Source organism: Venturia canescens, chromosome 3 (assembly GCF_019457755.1).
Source record: "Venturia canescens isolate UGA chromosome 3, ASM1945775v1, whole genome shotgun sequence".
Lineage (NCBI taxonomy): Eukaryota > Metazoa > Arthropoda > Insecta > Hymenoptera > Ichneumonidae > Venturia > Venturia canescens.
The window spans coordinates 12,038,130-12,054,608 of record NC_057423.1 but is presented as its reverse complement, the minus strand read 5'-3'; the positions used below and the strand labels follow the sequence as shown (position 1 = coordinate 12,054,608).

Genomic DNA, 16,479 nt, shown 5'->3' with positions numbered 1-16,479 from the left:
CTCGGATCGGGAGATCGAGGGAACATATTTACAAGGGGTATATAGATTTAACAGCAGCATATATGCAGTATTGGAAGTGTATATTGAGCGCTTTGCTCAGCGAGCTGAGCCCAGCTGGCCGTGAAATCGAATTCTCACATCGATTTACGAAGTTTCGCTTGGTGCGATAAGACGAGAGACACTCTTGGCGCTGCACGAGCACCAGGAGTTCGCGTGGGCGAGTAGTGTAGGACCGCGTAGATCGAGCGGAGTGAGACTTCTTTTCTCTCTTCATCTCTCTCCCAGCTTCTCCTCTCCTCCTCTCTGTCTCTTTCTCATCTTCCTTACCTCCGGAGAAGATAGTGTAACAAGTTATGACGAGTAGACGCGTATAAAATCTCCGTGGCGCTCGCTCGGATAAGGTCCTCACACATCTATACACCATCCTTCCAGGCTATTGCTATCGTCCGATTTATTATATTATCTCCTCTGTTGGAACAATGAGAAGTGACGGGATTGCGAAAATTTCATTGCTAACTCGGATTATTGCGTGAGAAATAAGTGATCGATTTAGATGCTCCATCGATGCGTCGATCTTTTATTTCAAAAACTATATTCTCTTCATCAATTCCAAGTGTAAATTGAATTGTTCCTCAGTCTCCATTTATAATCGTTGACTCAAAAACGGTTGGGCAGCATTTTATTTTTCTTTACCGATATTTCGCTTGTATACTCACAGATTCGACGTTCTGCTGTGACAACCGTAAAAATTTGGGAAACAGATGAAAACATCGTTTGCAATAAAATCGAACGAAAAAATTTCATCGCGGTGTAAATTGGAAAATGAAACTCTGATTTTTCTTGATAAATTTAGTTACCGAAGTAATTATAGCGCTGAATAGGATTGTGCGTTGGGTAATAAGATCTCCGTTCTATTTCTCACGTACACTGCGATGACGTGATTTTTTTCTCTTTTCTTTTTGTAATCGTTTGAATGTTTTTACGTTGATGAGACATAGAACAAGGTGTCGATTGAGCGAGAAGGTGATTTCCCGGCGCAACATAATGCAGAATAAAGGGGGAATGCTTCGTCACGATGCTTCTCTATAAATCGTTATTCGAGTGATCGAATCGAGACTGCTCTCCTCGATCTTTTATATACGTGCATATTATATACGTATACATTATGAAGTTCCCCTGCTTCAATGACTCTTTCTCTTCCTTCATATCGATCACAGTCGCAGAGGATCGATATTTTTTTTTTTCCATTCTTTGTCGTTTTTTTTTAAATTGTTATTGCGTACTCTGTTGTCGGGAAGAGCGCGAGAATCGACGATGAGTCTCAGGGATCATTGTTGTAATCGAGGCAACGGACCTGACATGGCAATCATCGTCGCCACGGCAGAATACCGCGAGAACAAAGACTGACAATAACAAAGGTGAAATGAAATCTCTGAGAGATATTGCATTGGGCAGGCGAGGTAGGGTTGTTGCTGCATATACGGTCCAACAATTGACATTTCGTCGACAACTTTCCTGGATTCCATCCATTCTAAGATAAACCTGGTAATGCAAATGCGTCTGCACAGTCTCGTCACAATAAACGCTCTTGTCGTCTGTGCGTCTCTGTGCTAGGATAGCCCAGAGGTCTTTAATCGTTTCAGTTGAAATTGATCGATTTGGGGGTCTTTTTTGCCAATGATAACTGTGAAATTTACAGTGGACTGCTTTTCTTTGAAATTTTTTTTTTTTTTTCGTAAGAAAATTGATGAAGCTTTCTCTCTTGAGGCAAAGTGCGAAGGCAGATAAGAGCCAAGTGTTAATCTCATCACTGGAAACCTCCTTCTGGATTATTTGTGGAAACGTTATTTACCGCGCTGCATGCATATCAACAAAGGATCGATTCTCTCGTCGACTTAATAATAGGATTACAGGGAATCCTGCATGAAGTTGGTCTCGAAGTCTGACACCTTGGATTGCCTGCGTGCGCCGAGATTAGATTTGTACCGTTTCTCACTCTCTGTTGATTCTCAATGTGGAACAATGCATGGGACTTTTCGTACTCGGACGAACGAAATTTCAGGCGAAATGATAACTCGATATTGGGAATTTCTGGAACATGGCAACTTGCTCGTTGAACAATGCGCTTAATATTCGATCAAGGATAAGAAATCGACGGAATCGTTATTGTAAATTTTATGAATTTTGAAACTGTAAAGAAAGTGGCTCGGAGCCTCGGGTCACACAACTAATCTTTTTTCCACTTCAGGATTCATTGAAAAAAACAAATAAATAAAAAAACTCTGAGAAAATTAGCTTTTTTGATATTTGTGAGACAAGTTCGACGAAAAGTTTGAACGAATCTCATTGAAATCGAATATCTCAAAATTTCAATGTGCTTCATTCGCGATTGAGTTCGCTACGCTCGGTCTTGAAAGCGAAAAAAAACGTTGATTCATTAATTTTTATGTCGGAGGCCGTCATTTGGCGCGATAGTTCGATTTATTGCGAAGTAATTCACGCTATCCGGCTTCGGTGATTTTTCGTGTCACTTATCAATACAATAAATGAATAAAACGAGCTTAAAAAGGATAAGGATCACAGCGAGATTGGTTTGGTATATGAAGCGGTTTATATATACGAGAATCGATACAATATATTAATAAATGCGCGTAGGTAGAGCGTGTGAGTGTAAGCTTATTATTCATATTTTTCGTCTCTTCCGTCCGGTCTGGATCTGATATTGAGACGAAAGGCGATGTCTAGGCGTGGCTTTGAGAGTTCCCTTAGCAATGTTGCACATGCACTTATTCTCTTACCGCATTCGACATACAAGCAGCATCTTTTCTCGCCTCTCGTCGAGGGGCGTCTTCCGTCGATTCAGAATTTTCGATAACGTCAAACGAGCATTACTACTCCTCTCTCATTCTTCTTCTTCTCCAGTTCCTTCTGCCTCGTATTCTTTCTCGCATCTTTCGTTCATTCCGGCGTGCATAGATCTATATAGTTGTCGAGAAAGCGAGTGTTTGTGTCTGACGAGCCTGATTTTTTGACAATAAATCACTGATTGGCTCGCTTGATCTACGCTCTCTTGCGCGCAGCCTCTCTTACCTTCTCTTTGCTTCACCGGCACGCCGTTAATACTCAATCATTTCCGGTTGGTCGGATTAACCTGCAAGATCCTCGATATTTTATGGCTGCTCTGTATTTCACAACTATCACACACTTTTCCATACTATTTACAATTTACAGCCTTCATCGTGTATCTCTTGCATGCATGTACGATGGGCGAGGGGGGGAGGAAGGGGGGAGGGATAAATATAATAATAATGATTATGATAAAAACTGTATGAGTACGTCTTGAAATATGCATTAAGGACGCAGTATATCAAACAGATACTGCCGATCGATACTGACTCTTTCTCGTATGCAGTCTCCCATTTTCCCTCGGATCTGTGACAAAACTTGTTAACTTTTTATTATTTCACTCGCTCTTAGATATGAGATTACTCGGTAACCAAAGAGATTTCCCATGATATTCGCACTGAGAGAACGCTACTTTTCGATAAATCAATTGATTCTTTACGTGAAAACTGTCTTTTTATATAGGCAAGAGATCATTTCGTTCCAAGGCTGAATCGAACGAGCCGAAGATTCGGATACACGGAGGAAGTAATTAGAGCGATCGCAACGGCGTGTTTAACAAACTCTGAAAGAAATCAGAATCGATTGCTTCCGATGTACCATCGCGCGATTCGAGGTGCAATACAAAAGTTTTATTACGGACGACAAAATCCGAGGAAAGAAAGATCTTCGAACGTAGCTGACTTCCGCTCGTCGATTTTTCTCTCAGTGTCCGCGTCGTCTTATTGGTTTTGCGCGTTTTCCATCGCAATCTCATTGACGAAACGACAAAGCGCAGGAATCGTCGTTGCTCGTTGGGGCGGCGTGAAAAACACGAAATTTCTCGATTCCGTTCTTCTTTCTCATATTCGCATGTGCTCTATAAGCGCACGCGTAACCGCGAGTAAAAATGAATATAGAGATATAAATATGGAGCTGTATAGGTAAAAATGGCCGCGCGAGTCGCGACGGCGGCGGCGGCGGGAGTTTCGCACGGGTCCGATATTATGGGTATAGGAAATTCAGGGCGGAGGAGGAAGGTGGAGGAAAGGATAGAAGGGAATCGCAAAGGAAAAGGGGACAGGGGGCGGGAGGGGGCAAAGGGAGGGATTGCAGCAGCCCGACGGCGAACAGAGCGAACGGACAGCTCGCTTATTTATGGCGACTATACTTCAGATATATGAACTGGTTCCCGTCGAAAGTTCGGGATGCATCTTTCCCCGCAGTTCAAAATGTATAGAGAGGTGTCCCGCGCCGTCTTTCTCGCTCGGCTTTCAAGCGAAGATTTGCGAGGGGTCACCTTAATGTAATATTGAATGAGCTTCATTTATTTCATCCGATCCTCTCCTGGCCTCACACCCTCTCGCTCTTTTCTTCGTTTGCACTTTTTTATTTGTCTCGTGTTTCTCTTCTATATGTCTTTCCTCCCTCCGTTTCTCTTAACTCATCCTAACATATACACACACGCGTATATACGTAGCGCATGTACGTGTCGATCTCTATGTTTATATCGTAGTAATATAATTTAAGTCGCGCCCGTACACGTGTGTGCTCAGTGTACGTACACAACTCGTGTATTATTACGCTCCGTTTGCGCGTTTCTCTTCACATGAAACGAGACGATGAAATAAACTAGCCATGCGAGAACACATACTGCACTTCTCATACCTAACCTAAATGTAGGACGCTTCCGGGTACATCGTTGAACCGGTGCAAATCATTTCCACCTACCAACGTACAGTTCAAACGGCGAGGCGCTCCGCACCATCAGATCCCGGCGATGATCGACAACCCTCCGGACATACGCCACTCGGATACGTCAAGCGCATTAGATATTCGCGTCGATATGCTTCGTTAGAAACTACCATTCTCATTATTATTTTCTCGATTTATTGCTCAGACGCGATCGTTACCGTGGCTTAACTTACGAGGCTTTGGACCGTTTGTGAGTTCCTTGCATTCGCATCGAACCGTTTCTTTTTCAAAATCAAGTTTTATGATCCATGCATCAGAGTGCCAGGCTGCCTGCTGCAATAGTGAGTATTCCGTTGGCTTGTTAATGGGATTACTCTTGGAACCCGAGCGTATATTTGTCTAAGCGTTATGGAAAAAATGTAACCGCCGCGGTGCCGTTTCGGAATAAATTCATTGCGACAGTCGCTTGGTTAATCGCCCAAATGAGAACATAAATGAACGTGCTAAAAAGGAACAGGTTAATGACTCTGTGATAACATGTTCGTGGACGAGTGTAAGAATACAATAAGTATAAATGGACCTTGAGTAAATGTCGTACCAATGAATTAGTGAGTGATACAAATCCGGACGTTAGCTTATCTCGATAAAAGATCGAGTCGCCCCCACCCTCGTGTCTCGTTACAGTGCGATAGCCAAAAGTCGAAAACGCTGAGTGCGCGAGCACGTTAAGGACAATCGGGTAAATACCGGGGTGAGCTAATGAGTCAGTGAGTGACGAAATGAATGGACGAGTGATTTGAACGTATGTTGCTCCTGCTCGATTGACAATTAAGCCTCTCCTCGCACACCCTCTTTTATGCATGGACAGCTGCAACCCAAAAGACCATTTCCCACATCGTTTGCACGTTATATTGTCATGTTATTTTTAGAAGATTATATCAGATCGGTTCGTTACGAGGCTGTGCCATCGGGTTCCTAGACAGGAGATCTACGGGCTCGATAAGAGGACAGACAATTAGGGGAATCCGGTATACGAATGATATTTCCTGACGGTTATTTATATATTTTTATTTTCTGTAAAACATACACTTCGACGAAGCCTCCTTATCTGCGACTCGATCTGCGCGTTATTCACGGTTTTTATATCGATTACATTTATCGCGAAATATGAAGACTCGAATAATTCCTTCAGTTTTTCAAGCACCAAAACCGGGGTTCCTGTTTTGACATAGTAACGCGTGCTTATACGCATAGTTCATCGCTGGCTGCCAGCCATAGGATTCCGTATATCTGTCCGAATCAAACGTTCGCTACGTGCTTCACCATTATATTTACGTTGCAAAAACCAGGCAATTCGAATGTCTTTGCTTCCGACTTTTGGAATAAGTTTAAGGGCATAAAGAATTTTGGATTCATCATTCTACCGATGGCCTGTAGGAGGAAACTGTTTCAGCAACGAAATTTTCGTTTTTTATTTAACAATTGCAGAATAAATATATCCTCGTTATAACGAGAGCTTCGGTGTCACTTTCATCGGAAAGGTCCAAAGTCAGAATCGTGGCAACAAAATCTGTCATCAAGTCGGACATATTATTGATCCGGGGTGTCTGGCGAGCGGACATTCTCCCGTAATTGTAACATTTTTGTATTATTTCTCGTATAAAACGTGAGATGATTTTACGGTCGCGTACATATATCTGGTTGATTTGTACATGGATATAAAAATTTTTTATATTAATACAGGCGCACGAGTGTCATTGTAGCGTGATTCATCGTTTTCATTTCGTGCATTATATAGTTAGGCGTCGTTTCGTCGTCGTATAATGTCATCATACAGTTTATATATATATATATATATATATATAAACATAGAGGGCAATAACAACGCTTGAGGATATCGGATGAACTAATTTATATTTATCGGCTGTTTTTACGAGGAAAGTCGCGTTTTCCTTTCTCCGTTTCTTCTTTGCCTGGCGTCCGTTACCGATATTCGAGGCGAGAGAGATGGGAACGACTCCCTGGGAAAGAGATATATAGGGCGTATGAGAGTGCTGCCGAAAAGACGAGCGAATGGGCGAGACGAGAGAAAGACACACACACACACACACACACACACACACACACACATGCGCGGACACATTTGAACACATAGAAATTTCCACACATCTACATAGACTTATATGGGAGAAGGGAGTAGAGAGTAGATAAATAGATGGATGGGCAATATTATAACTCACCGAGCTGTCATCCTGTATGGCCGAGTCAGGCTGCTAATCAGACCCTGCTCGCTCTCACCCCTCACCGACCCTTCACGAAAAATGGATTTATTGCCGTACGCCACGACTTCGGCACGCTATCGAGCTCCCTGATCCGTGGAACGTAACCATCGTCGTTGCTCGAAAACCTTCTCGCGCCGTTCACTCTCACTCTCTCTCTCTCTCTCTTTCTCTCTCTCAGCTCGCCATTCGCGCCGACTTCCCCTCCAGCGTTACGAGCATTAAAGTATACACATAGTCGGTACACGTATATAAGCTTTTCCGCTGCCACCACGAGCACCACCGCCCCACCACCATCACCATCACGTGGAGGATCGAAAACGTGGCTGTTCCGTAGAAAACCACACGGGATCGAGGGCCGAGGAAGGACGTACGAGCCCTGTGTATACATCTACAGACCTTTTTCCTCGCAGCCGCCCGCGAGCTCGTTCGTCCTGGGAAAACGCAGTACCAACTTCAATGTGTAACCCTCGCTTCGTTCAACCTCCGAGAAGCGACCACTCTCTCTCCTTCTTCCTTCCTCGCCCTCGCCTTCCACCTCATCCTCTTTCTTCTCCCTCCCTCACTCTTTTCTCTTCTCTCGTATTTTTTCGACGGAAACTCACGGAGGTATCTCGCCGAATGTTCTCCCTCTTCTCCGTTGGGCGCGCCGATCTTGCAGGAACCGGGATGAACGTCGTCACGCCGAAAATTGCGCTCGTCCCATGAACGCTCGATAAATTTCGATCCGCGAGATTGAAGACTCTCTCGCCTCTCCGCCCTCTTGCCACCCCAGAGCCAGTTTTGCTGGCTCTCGATTCTCTCCCTCTCTCTCTCTCTCTCTCTCCCTCCAACTTCTCTACCCGTGTAACGGCCGATAAATTTCGATCCTCGAGATCCTTGGTGCTGCCGTTACCACGGCTCTTCGCCCTCCCCCCTCGGCCCTCCTCCTTCCTCTCTCGTTGTGTGTCTACTTCTCTTCCTCTCGTCAGCAGGGCATGGGAGACGGAAAGGCCATATACTTTGCTCGTCGCTTCTTCGCTTCTATCGTTCTTACGTGAGAATATGTATACATATATTTGTCAAGAGAGATTCGTAATGGCATTGAGTACCAGCGAGCGCCATGTTTCTCTTGCTCGAGAAGCTAACCGGTCAATTTTCATTCGAATCAACGATCGTCCCACTGCCCGCCAAGAATCAACCGTTCCAAATAAATCTCTGTTTCACGGATCACATTCGAATTCAAACTTAATTGGAACTCAAGTTTTAATTAAACCTAAATCAAGTCGAGCCGAATGTTCAACCTCCGATGATGTTGCAAGGAATGGGCTGGCCGAGGATCCCCATTCGGATTCACCTTCCAACTCCCCCTTCCAACTTAACAGCTAAGAATATGTGAAGAATTAACTCGCCCGAGTCAATTCTCATTCATTCAATATTGCATGCCGCTCGAAAATCATTATTCCAGCGAACACCTCCAAGGGTTTGCGTTCAATTGGGACCTCGTACCAAGAAGAAGCTTAAGGTCATTCAGAACCTAGCGAAAATCGAGCAGATCAAAACTGGTGCAGAGAAATATCCGCATAAAAGAACACAGAAACTTGCCGATAGAAGAAATAAAAGTGGCATATCACCACCGAGCGAGAGAGCAAGCTCAGAGTTAGATATACCGACTACGCGCCATGAGACATGCAGTGAAGTAAAGCACACAGGGACGAATGACCCGGAGTGCGTGATCCCAGATGTACGAACCTCTGAAGCGGGAGATAGACGTGAAGACGCGCGCATTAAAAAAATGTATATGGCCACATATAGGTACACATACAAATGTATATATTAGAGGCGCGGCGACTGTAGAGACTGTCAGAGTCGCATAACGAGCCATACAGCAAGAAGCACAGCGCGCCCAGAACGAGGAGCTTCAGTAAAAGCGCAAGCAAGCTCCTCCGTGTGTCTGTGTTTTTTCAACGAGATTTATTACCAAACTCTTAATGCTCTCGAAGCTCGAGTTAAGAGAAAGAGAGAGAGAGAAACACAGAAGGGGTAAGTAGTAACATCCCCCGGGTTCTTGGTCGTTATTTGTCTTTGTTTCTCATTCGGTCTTCCCATCTTTGCACCGTCCCCCCCCCCCCCCCCCCGTCGTCGTCGTCTGCGCCTCGACGAGTTTTCACATCCTCATGCCCGATCGCCCTTCTGATCCCTCTTTTATGTATGTGTGTGTGTTTAGTTGCGTCATCGATTATATTCACGAAGGACCCTCACTTTTCGCCCTCGACTCAACTCGAGGGCACGAACTCTCACGGACTTTCGAGCCGTCGTACAAATACTATATATCTTTGGGCTTTGGAAGTCGGGAAGTGCCGGGCTTACACTTCTCTGGGAGCCTCGCGTCTTAACTTTTTGTACGATTTTTTGATTATCCGATCTCACTATCACCTCTGAACAAATACTAATAACAAATTGGAAAAATTCGTCGAAATAACGTGACCATTTTCGCTCTGGTGCTGAAGGAAATCTTACGTGTTGCTTTCGTCGACGATTAACAGTGCTTCCGCGTGCGTTGACTCCGCACAGCGGTTCCTACGATCGCTAATACGCGAGGAAAAAGCATAGGAACGCCTCCATGAAGACTCCGGTAACGTTTAAACTTACCAAAGCCGCACTGAAACACCTCGACGGCCTGTTGGGTGAGCTTGAAAACAAAATCGAATGCAAAAAATCTCGAGAGATGCATCAAATGATGTTCGAATCAAGTAACAGTTGATCCCGCTCGTCCGGAGGTTGTGCAAGAACCAGAAAAATCGAGAATCGAAGCTGCTCCCACATCGTAAATCGTGGAAGACCGACGAGAGCTTTTCCCATCCTTGTCGTTTTATCCACTGTTGTCCCACACGTTACGCCGAGGAAACCAGAATCCCGAGAGCCGATGAAAAAGTTGTCAAGTGTATACATACATATACACACAAAGGCACGTAACCGTGTGTATAGAAGCACGAGAAGCAGTGATAATGCACGTGCAGCTCACGAGTGCTTTTCCAACGTGGCTCCTCGGGCGCCGGCTACTGACTGAACCGCGGGCTTTACTACTTCGTGCTTTACTACTTTTCTCTACTCCTTACACCCCTCTCACTCGCCCCTTTTTACGGGCGCTCTTGCTGTGCTACCCCCTCCCCCGGGCCGCGGCCTGCCCCCCGCCGAGTTCACCGGGTCCGCGCCTATACTCGTTCTCCTCGCCTCGATCACGGCACGCAACGCACGCACCTGTGCATTCCGCTGCACCAACCCGCGTACCAAAAGATGTTGCAATATCGGCTGGCTCCCTTTTTTGCTTCGAATTTATGCGTGTTGGTGCGCTCGTGATTCGATCAAAATCACGAGCGCGTCTTATCAAGGAGACTCGACCAAGGTTGAGGGCAATCGATCCGAACTAAGCGGCTCCAGGAAGCACGAGTACTGCTGGGAAAATATTCGGTTACGCGTTCACTGAGCATCAGAACTTTGGGCTCTCGATTTAAAAATGCCAAATCGGGCAGTGAACTTCAATGAGTTTTTTCTCTTCCACAATGTTGTTGCCGAGAAAAACTGCTCGTGAGACTGGAGGACTGGAGGGTTTAAAAATTTCCGATAATGATTGGAACTGCGAGGAATTTTGAAAATTATTTTATGGCAAGAATGAAAGTGAATCAGTGTTTATTGAGAGCGTTCTCACGGCCAGATACAACGGAGACGTTTAAACGATTGAAAGTTTTCTGAACAAGTTTGAACAGCGAGACAGTTAGCCGAGAGAGAATCATTGATTTTGGAGTATTTTTTTCTCATGGAGCATGAGGCGTGGAGAGTCGTTCAGAACTCGGAGAGAAAATAAACGACGCGTAAAGAATTTGAGGCAGGATCGAGAATGAGGGAGAAAAAAAAACGTTGGCGTAATGAAAGATCGGTGGAAATGGGAATACGTATACACTCGTCTGTAAATTTGATTACATTACGTTCGACGATAAATATGCGTGTTCACCACGTAGCGTAGATTATGCACCGAAGACATTAATCTCCGAGTTTGAATATGATATACCGACTGGCAATTAACGCGTTCGGAGCAAACCGGACGTTGTGATTCGTCCGTCAAACTTAGCGAAACACACATAAACAAATGAAAAACGAAGCGAAATAAAAAAGAATGAAAGATTCGGCAGTGCGGGGATTCAAGGGGAGGAGGATGTGGGAGAGGAAGAGAGAGAGAGAGAGAGAGAGAGAGTGAGAGGAAAAATAACGTGGAAGCTCCGTATAGCTGTATCTGTATCCAGGGTAGTCGCGCGGGTGAGCGATAAATACACGGAAAGAGCTTCTCTTCTGCTTTTCATCTCTCTTTTCGGCGTGGCCCGAATCACTCTCTCTTTCTCTTTCCCTCCCTGACCCTCTGTCTTTTCAACCATCTCCGTCTGTATATTATACCTCTTTCGCTCTCGTTCTTTATCGCACGAGTGAGCGAGCGACTGAGCGAGGGAGGACGAGGAGACAAGCCGAAGAAGAAGAAGACGAGGAAGGTAAAGGGAAAGAGGAAGAAGAGGGAGAAGAGTCGTTTGGAACTCGAGCAGCAGCAGCAGCAGCAGCAGCAGCAGCAGCAAAAGCAGAAGCAGCAATAGAGGGAGGTAGATGATGGTGGGATGGGGGCGTGGGTGGAATGGGAAAATGGTGGGAGATCGGAGAGCGCCCCTTGTCGGAGTGGGGATAGGTCAGGGCCAGCAAAGCCGAAGGGGGATGAGGGGTAGCGATGGTCAGCAGCGATGTATCGCCGCCGCCGTTGCCGCCGTCGCCGCTCAGCGGAGGGGAAACTTGGGAGGGAGAAGTAGTCGACGGTGGTGGGGATAAGAGAGAGCGCGGAGCCGTCAGTGCGCCACGTGCTGCCGATGTGGTAGGGTGTACGTTTCGGTCTCTGTTCTCGCGACTCCCAATAAACGCTACACGTACGCCCGATTTTTTTCCATTCTTCGTTTCCCCACCGTTCTCCCCCACCTTCGATCGCTACATACGATCGGAATAAACGAATAAACAAATGGTTTGATATTGTTGAAAAATGGTGTTTTAACCCTCGATCGCGCGAGCTCTTTTGCTAATTATAATCAACTTACCGATTTTTAATTAATGTGAACACGTCTTCGAAGCTGTGAAACTCCGGAAACTTTATTGCTCCTGAAGAGAATCGTAAGCCTCCCGGTCGTGTGTTATTTGTCCCGATCAAGCGTCCCCCCGTCTTATGTGCTCGACGCAAAGTTATGGTTTTTCATGCCTCCGTGAAGATCTGTGAAAATCCCATGGTTCTAGGCTCCTCCTTGTGCTGGAGATAATTCGTTTGGTTCGATAGTCGGCGTATTGATTTGCCGAATTGAACGCTGATTATCGGGGATCGGATGCTGCTTTTAAAAGTGTCATACCCCACCGATGATGAAATTTAAATGACCTCCGAATAATGGGATGTTGATAATTATTCGTGTGCTACGAGAACGATGAAATCCCGGAGATTGACGTTCTCGGTGATTCGGTGCTAAATCCTCGAGGTTTTTATTATCTCTGTTTTCTGGTTTTTCGTTTACGTCGACTACGAAAAGTGTGCAGACTCGAGTGAACATCGAGCCTGGTTTTCGTTTTATCATTTTGTGCTCCGTTTACAGAATCATTTCGACATACCGGTTTTTACCCTCGCTTGTTTACGACCGTGAAAACGCTCGTATGTTCGTGACGTTTCGGGCCGCTTTTATATTCGTGCCCTGTGAGTTGTGATGATATGATTCGGGCAAGGAGGGAACGCGTTTTTCTTCCTCGATTTAAACCACTTTTTAATCGAATCTGCTTTCAATATCCGGACGCACTACTTAATAACAACGCTACGGAGCAAACAACTTTCTTCTTGTATGATCGACGAACGAGGCTTTTCTTCGACTCACGTTTGACGGATAAAGCTGTTTTGGAACCACTACCGTCGTGGTGAGTGATTTTTTTTTCACGCCTCCTCCCATCTCTGCAGCCCCTTGATGCGCTCTCGTCGAATATCAGAGCTGGCTAAATACTGCGAAGGAAAATATATATCCACGAGTGAACAAAATTTGTGGTCGTAGTACCTTCCAATTTTACCGGATCATATTTTTCCTCGCTCGAGATCGAGCGCTACGCGGAATGGAATAATCCGGATTATGTCGTATCACGGGCTCGAATCGAGCCTGCGAAAAGGGTGAATGAATACGGACTGTGCGCGCGGTGTACGAGCGTACTAACGCGTAGAATACCTAGACCGAGCGCCTCGCCGCGCGTGATGAATGAATTGCCAGGCGTTCCTTGTTTCGCGGTGTGACCAAAAGTTTTTTCACTTACGAAACAAGCTGCGCGAGTCATTTTTTTTCGGTTCTGGGATCTCGGAGTTAGGATTAGGAACGCAGATTTGTATGAAGTCTGACGATTTTCTGGAAATTTCGAAAATTCGATCTAAACGACGCTTGTGCCGCTCGTGAAAAAAAAACAAGATTTTTAAGAAAATTTATGAGCCTCTCGTAATCATGAAATTCCGGGAAAATTATGAGTATTTTATACAATGTGGCATTCGCGCGTGGATTTATTTTGACTGATGGACTAACCGGAGAAACAAACTTCGAAATGTGGTTTCTAGAAAAGCCGATTCACCATTTGCTACTGAAATAATTCCGTGGCAAAGATTTATTTTCGAAACAACGACCCCTGAAAAATCATTCCGAAATATGAAATCCGCTGGGAAGTGAATTTTTTTTCGGGCTGTCGCGTCAACGCCGTTTCACTCAGACTTCAATTCAACAACGTCGATTTTTCGTCGAAAGAAACCTCGCACGAAAATTTTTCGAATTACGTTTGCCATTTTACAAATTCATTTTCGTCATCGCGAATACGTTTGTGCCTTCAGATTTGAGGAGGAAGTGAAACTCATTTCAACAGATATAAATTTATCAAAATGCTTGGCCATTTTTCTTTTTCATCCGCGCACAAGTGTCAGTGACGAATTAGGATAAAAATCGTTTTTTTACATCAAATCAACGCGAGCACGACGAAAATAAATAATAAAACGCTGAAAATGGCATTGAACCGCAGACGAATCACGCATTAAAACGAAAAACCCGTGAACAATTATTCACCACCGGCTATTCGTAGACGAGCGTTTCCATTTCATTTGTTTACCCACAACGTCAACTTTCTCCAAAAGACCCGAAATTATTGCGTGTAAGCAACTGCATTAGTCATTTTTATCGAATAGTTTTTTCGTATATTTGCTGCGTTTTTTTTTTATTGACGTGACTGACGAACGGATCGTAAGACGCGCGTGGCTTATGTAAACAGAAGTGCCTGTGTACACAGCAGGTGGTGGATTCCTGAATAGGGCACGTGCTGCAGTACCTACAGGATCATCTACGCGTTTATATTCTAAAACGAGTGTTGAATAAAAATAAGTTATATTCGAATTAACGAAAAATAATATCTGCTGAGAAAAACTTCACACGCAAAGTGTCCACGTTTTTAGTCGAACGAAAAAAAAAGCGAAGAAATGCAACTGTTCGCGTTGCTTCGAGGGAGTTTGAACCGAACGTTGAATCAGAAAAAAAAACCTAAAGTTTCACCTCGGAAATGAATGTTGGATACGAAAAAGGAATATTTGAGTCAACGATAAAGATATTTGGAGGGAAGAAATTGTAGGGAAACTACCGTTTGGATTTTGAGCCCAAAAATGTCACAAAAATAAAATTAAAAAAAAAAAAAAAAACACAATTATTCGTAGTCATGTGCAAATTAAGGAGTGCGAACAGATTTGGAGTAAAAGTTCGGAATGTTTTGGAGATTCAATTTCACAAAGCAGCAGGACTTTCTTTGACAAATTGACTAATGAGTGTGGACAAAAATTGATTAGAAAACATTGGCGACTCTTTTTTTCCGTGAAAACATAACCGGATCAGGTTTCGAGCGTGTACAACAAGTTGAAATGTCAATACCGATTAAACGCGTCGTGTTCTCCATTCATCTCGGTGGGTTCGTTATGCTATATATAACCTCAGACACACGCACCGTATATGCGCATACTGCACCTGTTATTTGGTGAGAAATACGTTGTGCAATGTATCTATATTCGTACGAGGAAACGATTTTGATGAATCGTAAATATGACAAAACTCTGTCGCGTCAGAAAAAGTGCAAGAATTAATGGAGTATTCGAAATAAATAATAAGTCATTTTCTATTCACGTGGATTCTACTGCACTGACATGCATTTTTACCCAGAACGACGCTATTTTTGTATAATTGAAAATAAGAATCGTCCGAAACAACAAAATTATTCTTTGATCATCATCATAAATAAAACGAACTTAGTTTTTTCTTCATCAATTGACGGGGCGAAATAGTGACGAATATAACGAATTTCCAGAAATCTGCGACGATGAGACGTCAACGACGAAAAAGTGGTTTGAAAAATCATCTCAATTAATTCCCCCCCCCCCCCTCGAACGTTGAAGATGATACTTTGTTCTTACGAGAAAAATATTCTCGCACGGAAATAGAATCGATGGAATCCATAAACCTGGGTGTGATTCCATCGCCTTATTAATCATACCTGTGCACAGAATCCATGAGGTTTTGGGCAGTCGAATCAAAAAGATATTCTCACTAACTTATGGCTTCATAAATAACGTTTATTCCAAATTATATCTTCCGAGGACAAACCCTAAAATACGAATAACCGGGAAACATTGATGAATCGCCCAAATATTCGGGCGACTGTTTTTAATTGACTTATTTATTATTTTTCTTTTATTTTTTCATAAAAATGTGCTCTCGTCCGAAAAAAGTAGCTTGAAATTTATTTACGTTCCACTCCCGACGTCGATGAGAGGAGAAAAAGGTTTTTCTACATTAATATATTCACAAACGTACTATATAAATCACAGCTATATTACGATGGATGACATCAACTCAGACAAAGCAAGTGAGTTACGAACGATCTATTAGACGGCGACAGGATATTGACAGTTCTTTCTCAAGACCACGGGCGTAAATAGAGCGAACAAACATGGAAAAACGATTAAGCGAGTTGAATGATAAACGTTTACGACAATCATTCCCGTAAAATGCTTGATAACCTGCTCGAAGCCTTCATAAAATTATGCGAGCAATCATTTCGTCATTCTTTCGTTTGTGTATGACAAACGATTCTACGGGGAAAGCATTTTCTTTTTATATTTTGTTCGACATTTCTATGGAAAGTATAACAAACGAAATCCACGAGATTCTTCGAACTTTCTTCGAACAGTAAATATCTCAAGTCTTTTACGACTTGATTCGTTTCTTCCAGTTTTGGCACCATTCATTTCGATCACCACGAAGTAAAAATTTTAATCGACTCAGATTTTTCACAGCGTCGT

General features: G+C 43.9%; 1 protein-coding gene across 2 annotated transcripts in view; it reads left to right on the top strand.

Annotated features, from left to right (window-relative positions):
- Positions 1-16,479, top strand: part of tio (tiptop) — a 164,344-nt gene that overhangs the window by 63,685 nt on the left and 84,180 nt on the right. Inside the window, exon 1 of one of the 2 annotated variants that reach the window (XM_043414165.1) lies at positions 11,978-13,034. The exons of the other annotated variant lie outside the window; for it this stretch is intronic. The gene's annotated coding sequence lies outside the window, so the exon portion shown is untranslated. Of the gene's footprint in view, positions 1-11,977; positions 13,035-16,479 lie in introns of those variants that run through there. 2 annotated transcript variants of the gene reach the window in all.